The 15,568-nt window shown below is 38.0% G+C and overlaps 1 pseudogene; it reads left to right on the top strand.

The window, feature by feature from the left end:
• The first annotated feature begins 1,206 nt into the window (after window positions 1-1,206).
• Window positions 1,207-14,681, top strand: LOC147482062 (pleiotropic drug resistance protein 3-like; annotated as a pseudogene).
• Window positions 14,682-15,568: the final 887 nt, after the last annotated feature.

Here is a 15,568-nt window from a genome sequence, read left to right on the forward strand (position 1 = left end):
TATCTCCGTGCCGATTTTTTACCATTCAATTATACGCGTGAATTATATCAACACTTTCAGAATTTGCGTCAAGGTGCCAAATCTGTGGATGACTATACCAAGGACTTTTATCAGTTATTGTCTCGTGTCGAACTTACAGAGTCTGATGATCAGTTGGTGGTCCGTTATATTGGGGGGTTTCATTTTAGCCTGCAGGATGCCTTGAATCTGTTTGATTTTTTTCGGTCTCTGAGTCTCATCAACGCGCCTTAATTCTGGAAAAACAGCAGAACCGCAGGGTTAGTGGTCCTGTTCCCCGCATTCCCAATGTTCCTATCATTAGGCCGCAGGGTCCAGAAGCTCTTGGTCGTGGCACTAATTCGGTTAAGTGTTTTCGTTGTGGTGAGATTGGTCACTATGCTAACAAATGTCCAAAACCGCCTGCTCCTGGTAAGATTTTATTTGCTAAGAATGAGGATATTGATGAGGATCTCGTGGGTGGGTTTCTTGGGGCTCCCATTTTTTATGTGGGCTCAACTGACATTTCGGAAGAACTAGTCACTGGTGACAGGGGTGAACTTCTGGTGGTGCGCCGCCTATGTTTTACTCCTAAGGAGACTGAGGGTGATGGTTGGCTCCGCAATCATATTTTCCAATCGACTTGCACCATTCTTGGAAAGGTTTGCAAGCTGGTTATTGATTCAAATAGCTGTGAGAATGTTGTCTCTTTTGAAGCTGTTCGTAAGCTTAACTTGGCCATTGAGAAACATCCGGCGCCTTATTCTCTCTCTTGGCTGAAGAAAGGCACAGAGGTAACAGTGACTAAGCATTGTTTGGTTTCTTTTTCTATTGGTTCTAAGTATGTTGATAAGGTGTGGTGTGATGTTGTTACTATGGATGCTTGCCATTTGTTATTGGGTCGCCCCTGGCAATTTGATCGACGGGTTGCTCATGATGGTTGGAAGAATACTCATAGTTTTCAATTTGAGGGCATTAAAATTGTGTTAGTACCAACTCGGGAGCCTGTGCCCACAGCCTCAGTCGAGCCAAAGTCTTCTTTGTTTGGCTTTACGCAGTTTTGAGACCGAATTGCTCGGTGCTAGTCACGTGTTTATTTTAATGTGTAAACCTAACACCCCAAAGATTGCAGTGCCAGCGTGTGTGCAGGGATTGTTACAGGAGTTCTCGAACCTTTTTCTGGATTAGTTACCAGCTGGGTTGCCTCCTATGAGGGATATACATCACCAAATTGATTTGGTTCCTGGTTCTAAAATCCCAAATCGTCCGCATTATCAGATGAGTCCGAAAAAGCATGCTGAGTTACAGAGACAGGTTACCGATTTGCTTGCTAAAGGATTTATTCGGGAAAGTTTAAGCCCATGTGCGATTCCTGCTTTGTTAGTTCCCAAGAAGGATGGGTCTTGGCGTATGTGTGTTGACAGTCGGGCTATTAATAAGATCACTACCAAATACATATTTCCTATTCCAAGGTTAGATGACCTTCTAGAACAGTTACATGGTGATGTCGTCTTTACCAAGATTGACTTAAAATCCGGTTATTATCAGATTCGCATCTGAATTGGTGATGTGTGGAAGACCGCCTTTAAGACAAAGGAGGGCCTATATGAGTGGTTGGTCATGCCATTCGGCCTCTCTAATGTACCCAGTACTTTCATGCGAGTCATGAACCAGGTGTTGAAGCCATTTTTGGGCAAGTGTATGGTGGTTTACTTCGATGACATCTTAATTTACAGCAAGGATACTGCGTCTCATCTCCAAGATCTCTAGGCGGTGTTGTCTGTCTTATGCCAAGCTCAGCTCTTTGCTGCTGTTGCCAAATGCTTTTTCTGTACTGACTCAGTTCTGTTTTTGGGTTATGTGGTTTTGGCAGAAGGTATCTCTCTGGATATGTCTAAAGTCGAGGCGGTTCACTCCTGGCCTATCCCGACGACCGTAACTGAAGCCCGTAGTTTTCATGGGTTTGCTTCTTTTTATCGCCGCTTTGTTCCTCATTTTAGTACTATCACTGCTCCTATTATTGACTATTTGCATGGTAGTAAGTTTCTTTGGTCTCAGGTAGCTGAAGAGAGTTTTCATTTTCTCAAGACTAAACTTATTTTGGCACCAATTCTGAAACTACCGGATTTTTTATCTCCCTTTGAAGTGTGTACTGATGCTTCTAAAGTGGGTATTGGGGCTGTTCTTAGTCAGCATACTCACCCTGTCGCTTATTCCAGTGAGAAACTCTTAGGTGTGAAACAGAACTACAGTACTTATGAGTTAGAATTTTATGCCGTTGTTCAGACCCTTAAACATTGGCGTCATTATTTGATTCACTCCGAATTTCTCCTTTATACTGACCATGAAGCACTTAAGCATATTGGTAACCAAGATAACGTCAGTGCCTGACAACTGCGCTGGTCTAGTTATTTGCAAGATTTCACCATTGTCTTGCAGCACAAATCTGGGGTTCAAAATCGTGTGGCGGATGCTCTTAGCAAGTGTTCTTTGTTGTTGGTATCCTTGCGGACTTCAGTTTTTGGGTTTGACTCTTTTCCTGAGATGTACACTAGTGATCCCTATTTTTTCCTTGTTCTGACTGATATACAGGAGGGCCAGTTATCTGCGTTTTCTCTACAGGAGGGGTTTTTGTTTAAGGGTAAGCGTCTTTGTGTTCCTGCCTGCAGCCTTCGTCTCCGCCTCCTCACTGAATTGCATAATGAGGGCCATTTTGGGCGTGACAAGGCACTATGGCTTGTCTCTGAGTCTTATTTTTGGTCGGGTCTTAGCACAGATGTTCACAAATTTGTTGCGTGTTGTCATATTTGCCAAGTCTCAAAGAGCCATGCTACTAATGCAGGGTTATATATGCCTTTACCTATTCCGAGTAGTCCTTGGTGTGATATCAGTATGGACTTTGTTCTGGGTCTTCCTTATACTCAACGGGGTCATGACTCTATTTTTGTGGTGGTAGATCGGTTCTCTAAGATGGCGCATTTCATTGCGTGCAAGAAAACTACCGATGCTGTCAGTGTTGCACATTTGTTCTTTCACGATGTGTACCAGTTACATGGTTTGCCTACCTCTCTTGTTTCTGATCGGGATACTCATTTCCTTAGTCATTTTTGGCATTGTTTATGGAAGATGATGCACACTGAGTTGAAATTTAGTACTGCCTATCATCCAAAGACGGATGGCCAGACAGAGGTTGTTAACCGGTCCTTAGGTAATCTATTACATTCTTTGGTGGGTACTAAGATCAAGCAGCGGGATTCTCATCTTGCCCAAGCCGAGTTTGCCTTTAACCGTTCAGTTAATCGGAGTTCGGGGTATAGTCCCTTTCAGGTTCTTTATAGATTTAATCTTCGCATTGCGGCTGATCTGGCGCCTATTCCTGGTTTACAGCCTATTCATTCTACTGTTTCTGAGATTGCTCAGCACCTTCAGGATACTCATGATACTATGCGTCAGAAGTTATTTGAGTCAAATGCAAATTACAAGGCTATTGTTGATCACCATCGTCGGGATGTTCATTTTGAGGTGGGTGATTTCGTCTGGGCTATACTTACTAAAGACCGTTTTTCCGTTGGTGACTATAATAAATTGAAACAGCGCAAGATTGGTCCTGTAGAGGTGATTGAAAAGATTAACGCTAATGCCTATCGCCTTCGTTTGCCTAGTCATATCCGGACTTCGGATGTCTTCAATGTTCGATATCTCATTCCATTCTGTGGTGATTCGTCTGACGATGAGAATGATTTAAATTCGAGGTCAAATTCCTTCCAACCAAGGGGGAATGATGCAGTACAGATTCTTGCTGAAGAATATCTTGATGAATATGATGGGGTCGTGAAAGTATGAGAAGTTGCTCTGAGTTGATCGAGGGCAGCACGCACTCAGTTTTGCCTTCTCACAAGCGCGGGGTGCGCTCAAAGCTAGAGAATGTTACAGACAATCGAGGGCGGCACGCGCTTAGTTTTGCCTTCTCGCAAGCGCGGGGTGCGCTCTGCGCTTTATGCGAACTATCGCTTGTTTTGCTTATTTTTGATAGGATTGGTTCGGTGGATTCACTGCTTGTTTAGTTTAGGATTAGGACGTCTATTTAAAGGCTTTAGAAGAATTATGATAGGATTATTCATTGAGTTTATAAAATTATTTCATCGTTTCTTGGTTAAAGAGCTATTATTTTGATTGTTTGTGAACTAACGCACTTAGTATTACATTAAAAGCAAAGCTCAAACTTATGGCTCGAATGACAGCCCATTTTAAACTGTCAGTAACTTTGCCCAGTGCAATTCCAGTTTTGCCCTTCAATCTCAGAAAGGCCCACCATATAAGAAACAATGTCACGGTCATTTCATGTGTTGTGGGTAATGTTTTTTAATCTTTGATGGTGGGGACGTGGGGACATATTGTTTGACTTGACCAAAGTTCTCATTGGTTAAATATTCCAAAGTCACCGTGGTCTAAATGAAATATGTTATTTTCTTTTACAGCACAATTTAACAAATTCGCGCGCGTGTACGAAAACTTGTGTATTACATGTAACGTTTTTTGTTCTGTGAATTATCTTTCAATTCTTGCACTTTTGTCAAAATTTCACTGTTAAAGGAGGTTGTTGCAATGTGTGAAGCAGTTTCTATATGGTTTCAACTCAGGAGAAGCCAAGATATATATGTTCACGTTGGACACTATAGTTTATTTATTAAGAAATAATATGCTTGATGCTCGTTTAATTTTCCCAGAGAATGTATGAGTTTTCAGGATGACTCTATTGCTTGGGCCACCTGGATGAGGGCAAACTACCTTTCTACTGGCACTTGCTTGGAAGTTAAACAAGTGGCTCAAGGTTTGTAGTACTACTACTATAACACCCCGTGTTTTTATTCTTTTATTTTTTTTCCTAATAATAATAATAATGAATAATAGATAAAATAATATAGGATAACTATCAGCTTAGGGATAAAAGTCCTGTAAGTAATAGATAAGTGTTGTCCTTATTTTTCGGTGAGTTTTCTCACCTAGAGTTCTTGGGGAAAAACACAGCGAGAGTTTTATACAGAAAAATGGGATTTTATTGAAAGAAGAAAATGAAGGTTTTTCTGGTAGCTGGTTGATAGTCGGAGCGCGCTAAAGGTGAGTAGTTTAGTTTCTTCTGTTTTCTCGTCTATAGTGTCTATACAGAGATAACAGTTTTACTAGAGTACAATGTTCTGCTAAATTTTTCCTACTCGTCATCGTCTGTAATCATTCTGCTTGTTATGGTTAAAACCGGTTAGATTATTGGGCTGTTGAAGCCCTTCATTTAAAATTGTTGGAACCGTTCAAGCTTTGGAGCTTCGTTAATGGGGTCGCGAGCCTGTTCCAGCAAGTTGCGTGATCTGTTAGTGTTGTGGTTTTTGGTTGATTTCTAAAGAAGGATTGATGTCGGGGGGAGTAAGGGTGTTATGTTTGGCTGCTGAAAGCTTTGAATTACTGTAATGGCATTGCAAGAAAATCGTTTGAATTATTGATTTAACTCGTTTTGTTGTGGTATAGTTGGTGGTAGCGAGTGATTGAGTGTTGTCGAGTGAGGGGGGGCAGCTGTTAAAGCTTGAAGCTTTGAACAAGCTTTAATGGAGAGCGAATCCAGATCTAGTTGGATGAGGATAATTGATCAAATGATTTGAAGATTTTGCTTTCATTAAATGTTGTTGGTTTTTTATGGGGAGTATTTTTTGTTAGGTTTGGAGGATGGTGGTGGTCGGAAACCGAACTGGTGTGGTGGAGGGATGACTGCGATTTGGATCCAAAGGTTCCCCATCTCACCAAAAGCAATTCTATTTCAGTTGGGCCTTGGGCCGAAATCTGTTTGGTTTGGGTCGGCTTTAGTTTTGGGCTTTAGGCCAAGTTTTAGTTTTGAGTTGGGCCGGTTTTAAGTTATTTTGTGGGCTGGTTTTATAAATCCAAATGGGTCAGGTTATAATTTATGAACAGTAAATTTAGATTGGGCTTGGGCCGAATCAGGCAAGTGGGCTTGAGTGTTTTTTTAGATTTTCTTTTGGCCTTAAGTTTAGACTGCTGTTGACCCTTGGCAGGTCGACTTTGACTTTGACTAGAGTTGACTTTTGACCAGGGTTGACTTTGACCAGTTGACCCAATTTGATCTTTTAACTCGGATTATGATTTGGGCTATTAGGATATGTCATGCTTGGCTTTAGGCTAAGACCTTTATATATACGTGTGTATGTGTATTAACTGCTATGTGATATTTCAGTTTTTGTGATATGCAATGTTATGACACTTATACATCCATGAAATTAATAACGCGTAAACCAAAAATACATGAATTAAGATACTCCTACGTTCTCTGAAATAGTTTATGCAATAAAGTTCAATAATGCATAAACAATTTACCGCACTCTTTTAGAACTCTCCACGCCTTTGGAATTGAGTTTTATGACTGTTGATGTCATATGTTAGGTGGACATTTATTGAATGTGCCATAAATGGCCCGTTAGCGTTATTTATGAGTATTCATTGAATGTGTCATGAATGACCATATTCTTTAGACTGCTCTAGAGAGGAAGTAAGGTATTCGCCTTGCGGGTTAGTTGTATTCCTTGAGTGTACGGGAATGTAGAGTTAGGTATTCCTTGAATATGGCGGGAATGACCTAAGGCACATAGGTTATGAAATATGTATATAAGAAAAGTAATTGATTAATTGATAAGAGAAATTGATTTGATTATGCGAGTGTTTAAGTTACTTTTGAATACCAAATATAATATCTATATATGTTATATAGAAGTTCTAACTTTCTTTTGCAGGAGGGTAGGACTTAATAACATTTTGTGCAGGGACGCGGTCCTACCCTTATACAACAGTGGATATTGGTAAGTTTAAATAAAATGATTTAGATATTAAAACGAGTTATTAGAATGAGTTAATATAATGGAAGTTTTGCTTGGGAAGAAACTATGCCGATTGAAATGACGGAACTACCTATCTTCAAAGCTGAGAATGATTAAGTTATGGGAAAATATACAGTGATTGTTTGGATAATTAAAGTATGATAATGTTTATATGTTGTTAGTCTACTCATACCAGCAAATTTCATTTTGCTGACCCATGTTTGCTTTGTTTTGGCAACGTAGGTGTGTTCTTAGGAACATAGGTGGAAGACAGTGGAACCGCGGCATTTGATTTAGATTTGTTCTGGAGCAGTACGGGAGTTTATTTTATTAGGTCTGATCTTTTGGAAGTATGTAATAACGTAGTTTCCTATTCATATGACATGAGAATACGATGTGGATGACCTATTATTCTTAGAATGTTATATTGATGATTATTTGGATGGAAGATAGATTTTCATAAAGTAATAAAGAGAATTTTGGAGATTATTTTTGTTGTTAAGATTCTTTATGATGTGGGTTTTAGGTTTTGACATGTGTTGTATCTATCTCGTCATAGTCTGGATTTTTAGACAATTAAATATAGTGATATTTGAGATATTTATATTTTAAATATATATATTTTTTAATTGTTTAGAAATTCGGGCTATGACAACTACTTAAAGAATTCAGAGTTTAAACAAAGCATAAACAGGCACACGCCACGACTGCTCACATTTCAGGTGACAGGAGAAGTTTCGTACAATCGTTACAAATTAAATGAGTTTGTTCCTCAGAAGACATTAGCATATATAAGCCAATATGACACATATGTCTGATATGACTGAGAGAAACACTTGATTTCTCGGGGCGTTGTCAGGGTGTTGGAGACAGAGCAGGTAGCTTCAACTATCCTTGTTACACGTAAAGCTTTAATAGTAGTCTCATTGTATTACCTTGTCAAAGCGTTTTACTAACTCATCTGTTCTTGAAGATATGATGAAAGAAGTCACTAAGAAGGAGAAGCAAGCTGGAATTTTCCCAGAATCTGATGCAGACACTTACATGAAGGTAATATACATAAAGGATGTAAGCTATTATCGTAATAAAATTGCCCTGCATAATCCTGAGATACATAAAATGAGCTGAAAATTAAGTGCCAAGATGTTTAACTCTTCCGAACATGATTTTGCAAATCAGTAGTATTTGTATTTTCATTTTATTCTCATTTTGTTGGCAATAGTTGAGAAACTCAATTTGAAATAACAGGCTATTGGAATTGAAGGATTAAAAAGGGGCCTCCAAACAGACTACATTTTGAAGGTAATGTTCAGCGAGTTCATATAGATCAATTAATTATTTACCTGCTCTTACTTTGTGCTCATTCTTCTATTGTGTAAATGGATGTTAAGATCTTAGGACTTGACATTTGTGTGGATACACTCGTTGGAAATGCCATGAGAAGAGGAATATCGGGAGGTCAGACAAAAATATTGACAACTGGTAATGTAGAAGCCATAAATCCTGACTAAAGTTTCTATAACATTGGTCACTAAGAAGTAAGAACTGAAGATGTACATCATTTCCAGTAGAAGACACTTTTCAAATTTACTTGTGATTCTTCTAAAAAGTCTAATATGATGTTTGTATGCAATAGGGGAGATGATCACTGGTCAAACAAAAGTTCTTCTCATGGATGAAATATCAACTGGCTTAGACAGCACCACTACCTTTCAGATAGTCTCTTGCCTTACAGTTGGTTCACATTACGGAATGTACAATGTTGGTTTCCCTTCTTCAGCCTGCACCTGAGACCTTTGATCTTTTTGATGATATCATCTTAATGGCTGAGGGGAAAATCATATATCACGGACCCTGTTGTGATGTTCTAGAGTTCCATGAAGGTTGTGGTTTCAAGTGCCCAGAAAGAAAGGGCGTTGCTGACTTCCTCAAGGAGGTACACTAAACCATGTTCTAATTACTTTCAATGTTATGCATGCTCTAAGAATTGTACTGAATTAGAGGAGTTGAATTTTGTATAGGTAATCTCAAGAAAAGATCAAGCACAGTACTGGTACCGTACAGACCGTCCATACAATTATGTCTCCACTGATTATTTCATAAAGAAGTTCCAGGCATGTAGTATTGGACAGAAGATAGATGAAGAGCTCTTAAACAAAAGTAATAGATGTGAGCTACAAAAAAATGGCATATCCTTCAGTATATACTCTTTGAGAAAGTTGGAGCTATTTAGAGCATGTGTGGCTAGAGAATGGCTTCTTATGAAACGGAATCCGTTTGTTTACATATTCAAATCGGCACAGGTACTATTCTTCTCATAGTCTTCATGTAAATATTTAAGGAAGATGTAAATACTTGAGAACTAATTGAATACTTTATTTTTGCAGATTGTCGTCGTTGCCATCTTAACTATGACAGTGATTTTGCGTACTAGTGGGGATTTGAATTTGGAACAAGCAAATTACTGTGTGGGTTCTTTACTTTACGCGCTTCTCAGAATTTTGACCAACAGAGTGGCAGAGTTGGAAATAACAGCTTCTAGACTTCCACTTTTTTACAAACAAAGAGATTTCCACCTGTACCCTGATGAAGAGCATATTCCATTCCATCAACAATCGTACGAATCCCATTTTCCTTAGTGGAATCTCTTCTATGGACAGCTCTTACATACTATGTTATTGGTTATAGTCCTGAACCAGAAAGGTGGCCGTTATTTGTGACCCTGATTCTTCCTAAATTTTAAATAGACAATGGGTACCCTACTAGAACTTATCTTTTCTTCTTTAGGTTCTTCAAACAGTTCTTTCTACTTTTTGGTCTCCATCAAACATTTACATCACTGTTCCGTTTTGTAGCCTCAGTTTCAAAGAATCCGGTTGCTGCTGTATCTTTTGGGCAGGCAGCACTGCACAGATAGCTATGTTTTTATTCAGCGGGTTCATTATTCCAAGACGCATGAGCATCCTTGGTTTTATGACATTTAAGTTAAAAAACAACATAAACAATTTAACTTGATGCTCTTATTGGATATCCATTGCAGGCTCATCACCGGCATGGTTGAAGTGGGGATTTTGGATTTCACCCCTTGCATATGCAGAGATGGGCATATCTGCAAATGAATTCCTAGCTCCAAAGTGGAACAAGGTGAAACCTTAACTACCACTTCTTGGTGTCTCTGGGCTAATGTTATTATCTAAGCCAAGATTGATTTATGTTGCTCTAAACCAGGGAAAGTTGAATTACAATTAGAAGCTCTGTTATATACTCCTACTCAGGCTTCTTATGGAAACACATCTATAGGGATGCAAACTCTAACAAATCGTGGCCTAAACTTTGATGCCAGTAACTATTGGATTTCACTGGTAGCAATATTTGGACTTTCTATACTGTTCGACATTGGATATACTTTGGCACTGACTTTTATAAAGGGTAAGTTCATCTCTTCCATACACTAGTGTGGAAGATGAAAATTAACGGAATCACAAATATTTTGTACTACAAACTTCCTTATATACCAATGAAATGTTACATGTGCAACTCCAGGGACTTCTTAAACTATTGTTTCCAGAGAATATCTATCTCATCTAGTGGAAATAGAAGACCAGAAAAGTACAGGGCTCGATGACAAGTATCCTACTGGTTCTATGATAACTGCGGTAGGAGAAAGGGATTCGGGTGAGAACCTAATAAGCCATTATGCATTTGTTCTATTATTCCCTATATATCAGTTATGCAAATTTTTCTGTTAGTATGAAAGCAAGTATGATTCCGATTTTTTTAAGGGAGAATGAGCTTACCCTTTGAGCCACTGATGATAACGTTCCAGGACGTGCAGTATTTTGTTGACACTCCTAAGGTAATGATGTTAAGATAGGCATTCTGGAGTTTCAAACTTTGATACTTCTAGTAATTATTTGTCAGTAGTTAATATCTTTCAGTTCCTACTCCCAGGTTATCAGGCTATGAAAGAACAAGGTGATGGACCCAAAAGATTACAGCTTCTACGTGATATCACTGGTGCATTTAGGCCTGGTATTCTCACAGCTTTGGAAAAACTGGTGGAACTATGGAAGGAGTGATTAGAATCAGAGGGTATCCCAAGGTCCAAAAGACATATGCTAGAATATCTGGTTACTGTGAGCAGAGTGACATACATTCTCCAAATATAACAATAGAAGAATCAGTGATATACTCAGCCTGGTTATGCCTGCCACCAGAAGTTGATTCAACTATTAAAGCAGTAAGACATTGACTAGTACTGATAAATGTCAGAAAACTGAACATAGTGTCACACCATGCTCTAAAACTGATATTCAACTACAATGCCCCTCTTGCTTCAACAAAAAACAGTATACTGCTAATGCGAATGTTTTTTGGCGAGAAAATCTAGAAACTTGGCAGTCATTTAAGCTTTGACATTTGTTACTGTTTGTTTCCTTGCATTTTAATCAAATTATAAGTATAGAATGTATCTAACTGTATAAGCTAAAACAGAATGTTTTTATGATGACTTTTGGCATCAAGAGACTTGTCCGCCCTTACAGAACAGTGTAGTGATTATATGTGCATTATACTGGTCACCTCTATCTTTTGAGAGCGTGTACTTAAATTGCATGGTCTATACACAAGATTTTGTCAAAGAGGTCCTTCAAACAATTGAGCTTGATGGTATAAAAGATTCTATGGTTGGAGTTCCTGGTGTGACTGGTATATCGACTGAGCAGCGTAAAAGACTAACTATAGCAGTGGAACTTGTTGCCAACCCTGCAATTATATTTATGGATGAACCTGCTTTGGGGTTAGATGCTCGATCAGCTGCTGTTGTCAAGCGAGCAGTGAAGAATGTAGTTAGCACAAAGAGAACAGTTGTTTGCACTATCCACCAGCCAGGTATTGATATATTTGAAGCATTTGATGAGGTACTTGACCTTTTTTTTTTCCTGTGGAATTATCAGAAGTTCTTATATTTATTCTGTCACTCTTTAAATGCTTTAAGTGCTTTCCAACATAAGAAGTTTTATGTACACCTTCAACTGATTTGATGGCCCAACCATTGTTAACCAGCAATATTATTGCAAGGATAACAAAAGAATGAGGAGTAATTTATAAATAATGTATAATGCCATATCGTCCATTGCATGCCTTGCACCGTTATATAGATCCTGTGACATTCAAATCCTTATTTCAAATAATCCTGGAGTCGCTCCAGTGATTACCAATTTGTGAGTTGGATGCTCACAAATTTAACCAGTATGGAGTTCATTACGAACAAATTAAATAAAGTAGCTTGCTGCTACATGTTGTGATAATTTGGCCCTGCTTGATGCAAAACAGTCGATTGCAGAGCAAGTGTGAAATCACAAATGTTTCAGGGAAGTAATTCTGAAGCACCTAACTATGAAATCGTGGGCGAACTCCCCTCAAAGCTTTGTAATATTTGGTGGCTGAAAAGTTACAACATTGACATCCATCATTCTGTGTAATCATAGGGAAGTCGTTCCGAACTTCAGTGTTAGACTCCCTGAAGACACTTGTGTATAATGCAAACCTCTCTGGTTTTTCTGCCATGAAGTCATTTAACGTTCATGGTAGTGCCGAGCTCTCCATTATTATTTGCGGTTTAGTAGTTTCTAGCAATCATTTAATTTGTATTGCTTACAACTGGTGATATGTAATGCGCTATGCTTTCTTCATAACTCAAACTACATGAATGTTTGCGCAGCTGATCCTGATGAAAAGAGGAGGTCAAATGATTTATTCTGGACCAGTGGGTCAGCACTCAAGTAAACTAATTGTGTATTTTCAGGTATTCTAAAATAGTAAAACAAGTAGTCACTGTTCACTAAGAGAGTCTATTCGTATATTATATATGTACTTTTATCTGTGATCAATATTTCATAAAATAAGTTTTTTTAAAATAACTTTGTGAAATGCTGATTTTTTGTCATGGTAATATGAATTTTGCAGTCAGTTTCTTTCGGTACACTGTAAGTTTAAGATAGTGAAGGAAGTAGGATGTAAAGTATTATGGTCTGATGAGATTGTTTATTGACTTCTCCTACTTCTCTTGACAGGGGATTCCTGGCGTGCCAAAGATTAAAGAAAATTACAATCCAGCAACATGGATGTTAGATGTTACTTCTCCATGTGCAGAAGATCAACTTGGTTTAGATTTTGCTCGCCTTTACAGAAAATCGCAGTTGCACGAGTAAGTTGAACACAGATCCTTAACACAAAACAATGTCTAAGATCAATGAAATCTTCAAAGCGATAAGTTATCATTTAACAAGATTTGTGGAACATCCAACAAACATTAAATCATTTTTCTTATTGGAGAAAAATCATTAAACAATGTCTAATTCTTATTATCTCCTTTTTCTTCTTCTCTTAATAGAGAAACAAAAAACTGGTTGAAGAGTTGAGTGTTCCTGCACCGAGTTCAAGGGACATTGATTTCCCAACTCAGTTTCCACAAAATGGCTGGGAGCAATACAAAGCATGCCTCTGGAAGCAACAGCTATCCTACTGGAGAAGTCCTCATTACAATTTAGTGCGCATCTATTTTATGATCTTTGCTTCCGTGTTGTTTGGAGCAGCATTTTGGCAGAAAGGGAAGAACGAACATGTAAGCTTTTTGTTTTATATCCAAAACACTACGCTAAATGGGTGGGTACGATTACTGGAACAGGAAAACAGGCAAAAAAATGAAACTTCGAGTGCTTCGTAACAAACTCATTATAGTTTAGCATGAAACTAGTCTTGAATATGAAGTAAATCAAATCAATACAAGCTTCAGGAAATATGCATATGGATAAAAGATACTGATAGTTTTGTGTTTTGTGTTTTCCACTCTGACGAAATACTGAACAGGATTTACGTAATATACTTGGAGCCATATTCGCTCTCATGCAGTTCTTGGGAATAAGCAACTGCTCATCAGTTCTGCCTTTTGTATCAAAAGAGTGCGCACTGTTTTATACCGAGAGAAATTTGCTGGAATGTACTCTTCTCTAGCATATTCATTTTCACAGGTTTTACACACTATAAAATGATTTAGTCTATTCATTATGGATGTCAGATTTACACATTACTTTCTTTATTTAATAGGTGACTATTATTGTGATCCCATACATATTCGTCCTCACAGCTATATTTGTGACCATCACATGTCCAGCAATCGGTTTCTACTTACACTGCTATACTTCAATTACCTTGGAATGATGCTTGCATCCTTGACGACTGCTACATTCCAAGTAGCAAGTGTTTTGGGAAGTTTCTGCTATACCATGCTGAATCTTTTCTCACGTTTCCTGATACCTGGAACTGTAAGTTAGCTCTAATACTTTCTTTTTTCATATTAGTCACTCTAACTTAGCAACTTCAGATATTGAAGTAGCAACTAATAAAAGGTTTTTTGATCAGTACAAATGAGTCAAATTGACCCAATTCTTGGTTTTTATTGCAGGGTATACCAAAATGGTGGGTTTGGTGCTACTGGATTTGCCCAACTGCTTGGTCCTTAAAAGGTCTCTTTACGTGGACAGCATGGAGATGTAAACACAGAGATACTTGTCTATGGTGAACAAAAAGAAGTCAGTTTTTTCTGACAAGACTATTTCAGTTATCCCCAGTCAGTTAGGTGTCGCGGCTGGTCTTCTTCTTGTGTTTCCACTTTTATTTGCTTCTCTTTTCGCCTTTAGTATAGCTAATGAAACTTTCAAAGGAGGTAAAACTATGCATCTATTTTTCGATAGTCGGTAAAACTATACATCACCTGTAAATCTGTAATATATAAGTTCTATTCCCTCTTGCATGGTTGCATTTTTCTTGTGTACATGTATCATTTTTCATATATATTTCTGTTTTATATATTATTGCTGCAATAGTTATGACAAAATTGAGTATCCCTATGGTATTTACCAAAGAAGAAGTTGTAAGAGAATATACATCGTTGTTTACGTCTTGCTGTACATCAATTGAACAATGAACTTTTGCATTTTGGTGGAGATAATCTTCCAACTATATGGAAGTTATCCTTTACCAAAAGTCAGTCATTTAATAGTTTCCTAGTCAAAATAAAAAAGGTAAGAAAAAATTAGTCCTTTGTTTGTGTTTATTTATAATCCTCTTTTGATCAACTTAAACAATAAGATTTAAGATTTGTTGTGATGAAATTATCACCTTAAAACATTTCCTTAATTGTGAGAGAAGATGTAAACGAAATTGGTCAATATATCCATTCAACATATGGGGATTGCGAAAAGGTCATCTGTTTTTTAAAAAAAGCTAAAAGGGAGTCCCCCACACACACAGGGACAATGGGACTAACACTTACAAAGGTCAATCAGGGATCTTGCCGAAGCTTGATCCAAACAAAATAGCGGAGGTGCTCGATCTCCCCTAGATGCTAGACTATGAGCTACAATATTTAAGGATCTACTGATATATAAAGTTTTACAGTCATCCAACTTTGAAGAAATAAAATAAATATCCTGAGCAATAGTCCTGATCGTTTTTCCATGGCAACAACTAAGTTCATACATTCCGTCAAGATCGTCAGTTTCTTGACTTTCATTTTAATTTCCTAGCTAGCTCTATTCCTCTGAAGATAGCATGAGCCTCTGCCTCTTCTGAATCTCTAGTTGTAGTCATGTCGTGTCCTGCACCAATGCAAACACCATTATTAGTCCATAAAG

The sequence above is a fragment of the Coptis chinensis genome, chromosome 8, assembly GCF_015680905.1.
Source record: "Coptis chinensis isolate HL-2020 chromosome 8, ASM1568090v1, whole genome shotgun sequence".
Lineage (NCBI taxonomy): Eukaryota > Viridiplantae > Streptophyta > Magnoliopsida > Ranunculales > Ranunculaceae > Coptis > Coptis chinensis.